Source organism: Saccostrea echinata, unplaced genomic scaffold (assembly GCF_033153115.1).
Source record: "Saccostrea echinata isolate AGI-Se365-2 ecotype Australia unplaced genomic scaffold, CSIRO_AGI_Sech_v1 ptg000006l, whole genome shotgun sequence".
In the NCBI taxonomy this organism is placed as follows: domain Eukaryota; kingdom Metazoa; phylum Mollusca; class Bivalvia; order Ostreida; family Ostreidae; genus Saccostrea; species Saccostrea echinata.
In genome coordinates, this window is record NW_026889755.1 from 15,011,453 (window position 1) to 15,015,641 (window position 4,189).

At 35.4% G+C, this 4,189-nt stretch overlaps 1 pseudogene; it reads right to left on the reverse strand.

Annotated features, from left to right (window-relative positions):
• Window positions 1-2,443, reverse strand: LOC133180431 (uncharacterized; annotated as a pseudogene).
• Between the last annotated feature and the right edge of the window lie 1,746 nt (window positions 2,444-4,189).

Consider the following 4,189-nt stretch of genomic DNA (forward strand, 5'->3'; position numbering starts at 1 on the left):
ACTTTAATGATGACCAACAGATATCTGGAAATTTTTGTATAAAGTATAGGTATTGTGCGCTGACGCCCAAGAGTCGTCATGCCCACCAAAGAAGGTCGAGAAGAAAATACCATCAATTTTGACGTCATCATATTTCCGTAAAACAACATCTTTAATTGACATGACAGGACTTGACGAATGGTTCATAAAAACCTTGATCTATCCATCTGCATTTCCGTGACCGCCACTACGGACTGTATTAAGGTGGGTTTGTTGCCTCAAGTTTATCCACTGACCATGTTGGAAGACAAAATTTGGAGAGCGAATAGACACCCCATAATTGTCGTTTGTTACAATACTTGCATTTTGACTTTTTGCCCACACATTAAAATTTGGTTGAGCTCCTTTGGGGAAGTACAGATACAATTTCCCTGCTCCGTGAGCTCGCCACATGAATCGGGTGGAGATGCAGTGATCTGAATCCCGTCCTCCGGAGCACTGGGTGCTGTAACCATAAGTACCGGGAAGTTTCCCGCCCTTCACCCATGAAAAAGAACTTGGGAAGTATACATCATAGCTGAGAGTGACATCAGTGGCACCATTCGGGAAAACAGATGGAGTGGCGAAGAATTGTGCCCCTCTCGCTCTGTCATACGTATGTGAGTGACTTCCTTTTGCATAATTTGCCTATCAATATATGTATATACCATGTGAGATTCAAGCCTGACATAGTTCTAAACAAGCTTTTATAAAACAAGAAGCCCAAGGGTCATAACGATCACATGTGTCATATTGAGACTGTAGTTCTTGACAAGATATTTAAATGTACTATCCCTTTATCCCATGTAAAATTGTGATCCTAATTGTGGCGCCACAATACCCCCTTGGGACATGATTTAAACAAACTCAATAGCTGCAATTGATTCAGCACTTCTTTAGGACCCTTGCTTATTAATAGGACAAACGAAGGCTCTTCTGTTCTTGAGAACATATTAAAGATTTTTTTCCCTCTACGGTCCTTTTTTAAACTTTGATCCCTACTGTTGGCCCCTCACTACTGATTTTAAAATATTTTTTTCCTGTGAATTCTTGACAACTGTTTCCACCATCGTGGTCACCCTCAAAACCGGGGGGGGGGGGGGGGGGGTATGATTTGAAAACTTGACACTGCATCTCCGTGTGATGCTTGCATATTTATATTGCTGATCAAGGCCCTTGACAATAATATTTTTTAAATGACATAACAACACTCTATCTATTTCTTAATCATCTCCCCTCGAAATAGTGCGCATTTAAACAAATTTGGATCCACGTCATACAAGAAAACTTTATGACAGAGTTTGGTTGAAATTGATGCAGTCGTTCTAGAGAAGATGAAAATGTTTTCGGTTGACACAGCTCACACGAGAGACGACAGACGAATGTACCATTCGATCAGATTAGCTCGCTCAGGTATGCTAAAATTAACAACCTTAAACAGTAAACTGGTATAAACATTTTCTAGGCTTGAAGTATGTATATCATATTTGTGATTTCTGTTTAAACTATGTTTAAAATATTACAAATAATACAATCCATTTCGTAATATATCTCTATATAATTCGAAAACTTTGCGCAAAATAACTGAAGCGTACTAGCCTGCTGCCATCTTAACGTTACCCTATAGCCCGTTTCTACACAGTGCACAAAGCTAGTTCTTGAAACGTTATTACTGCTAAAAAATTATTGAAGACCATGATTTATTTACATGTTGTGTCAATCATAAGTATCTTGTTACGAATAAAGACAGCTTCAAGAAGGAATTGTTTAGATAATCTGATTACCCTGATAGCAAATCGTATTTAAATTTAAGTTTTTCAAAGTTCTTTTCCAGCATAGAGTCTAAGCACAAAAGGTAATAGACATTTTACCATTTTACCTTAAGCATAGTGCAGGATGACCTTTTCGGATCTTGTGTCACTTCAAGGTCACGAATGCCAAATGTCCCGGATGTACGAACATTAACCCCAAGGTCGCTCAGGAAAGAGGAAACTGTCGTGTAATGGGGACAGCTTTCTACGGATAATTAATAAGTTATCTTTATTAATATACATGGGTTGTAGTCATTAAGTTTCTTGTTATAGTTTGAATAGATTTAATAACGTATTACATAACTGTGGTTGATTCACGGAAATTTTAGTCTTTGCATTTCCTGTTATAAAGATTTAATCAATGACTTCAAAAACGTTTCGTTTAGTGTCACATCAGCTTTAAGTATACTCAAATCAGACATCTACAAATATTATCTTGAATTGTACCGGTAGTATACGGTTCTACTTGAGTTCTTAATTGACATTTAAACTTTTTTTTTCATTATCAAAAATTAAGGGCTTCAAGCAATCAAACGTAACTTAGTTCTTTACCACTAAAAATCTATTCCTAGTAGTTTGTAACTGGAGATGAATGAATTTGAAGTCTTACTCATATTTCTAACTATTTTAAACAGAAACACTATACATTTACTCTAAATAACACTGCTTATAAATTTTGTATAATCATGCGAGAACCCATGATTCTTTTTTCAGAGGAACTTGGTCTCCCTTTCGGTGATCTAAACAATAAACTGCTTTTCTTTGTTTAAATTGGGATGAAAGGATTCATATTACTGACAAAAATTCTGATCCCAGCGTAAGCATTCATCATCTGATAATTTACATTTGTATAAATTAGTTGAAGTTTTTACGAAATCTTTCATACAATAGCTTAAAAATGAAACAAGTTTAGAAGTTGATTGAGTTTATTGATTCATCAATATTTGGTATCCAAAAGATATATTATATATAATATAATTTTTATAAGAAAATATTTAATGGTTGTAAATATGTTTTGTTGTTTTGTTTGTTTGTTGTTTAACGTCCCTCTCGAGAATTTTTTACTCATATGGAGACACCACCACTTGCCGGTGGAGAGCTGCAAATTTTGACCTATACTCGGCACTCAGGGCGAGCAGTGAGGGATTTTTTTGTGTGTGTCAGCACCTACTGCGACACCGGACCTTGGTCTATACGGTTTTATCCGAAGGACCGATCTCCACGTCCCGCAGTGGATTCGAACCAGGATCAACACCTTACACGGCGACTCTAGAGCAAACGCTCTAACCACTGCGCGACACGAGCGACTGTTGAAATGTGATAACAATGTGCACTCACAAAATACTTACCACTTTTATAAATATACATGTAGGTTGAAGCAAGAGAAAAATCAGCAGCTACTGCCTAAAATATAGTCATCATTATATTCAAAATATTGAAAATATCGAAATGTTCAAAAGGAAACAAAATTGTAAAAACTAGAATTTGAATTAATCTTCGTCAATACTGACTCTTGTTGGTTTAAAAATTTTGTTGTTATTACGTAATTTATAACATGATATTTCCCTATATTTCTTCCTCAATAGGTAAAAACTCGTGTTAGATTACAGATAAGTGCTCATTTTACTCTAAAAGTTTTCAAACAAAATATTTTCCCATTTGTAAAATTAAAAGGCAATAAAATATGTTCAAACAAAACTATCTTTCAAAATTCATTATACGAGACTAAATGTTTCCCCCGGAGAGTATGAATCCCAGATGTATTATGGGTAATCAATTACCCCCTCCTGATACGGCGAAAGGAACATCCATATAAATCTTTGCATATCAATTTTTAATTCGTGGGAAACACTATACTAAAATAACAGAATAAATTTAAAAACACCTGATTGTTAGCGCAGCATTAAAGTTAGTTAATATCTTATGTTAAATAAACCCTTTTCAAGTGCCTAGCTGACGGTAAAAGCACTGTCATGTTTAATTAAGAAAAAGGACAAGATAGGCTAATACCCCTTTTTGGTCCCTGGTTTGAGTGCAACAGTTTATCAATAAAAATATGTTGTCACCCCTGCCACAAAATGAGTATTGGTTCTAAGCTATGGGATACACAGAGGTCGCAGGGAGGTCAGAAAATATGTCAAAATCCGAATTGTTTCATTTTTATGCAAATTTTCATCGAATTTACAGCATATTTTGTTTCAGAAAACATAACGCACAAGTTTGCCTATCTACTAAGTTTATACATTTCATACATTAGTATCAGATGCATCTTATTCATAAAAATATCAGATAAGCAAGCTTGTGCTCTATGTTTCCCGAAGTGAAAAATATCTAAAATTTGACGAAATTTCACCAGAACT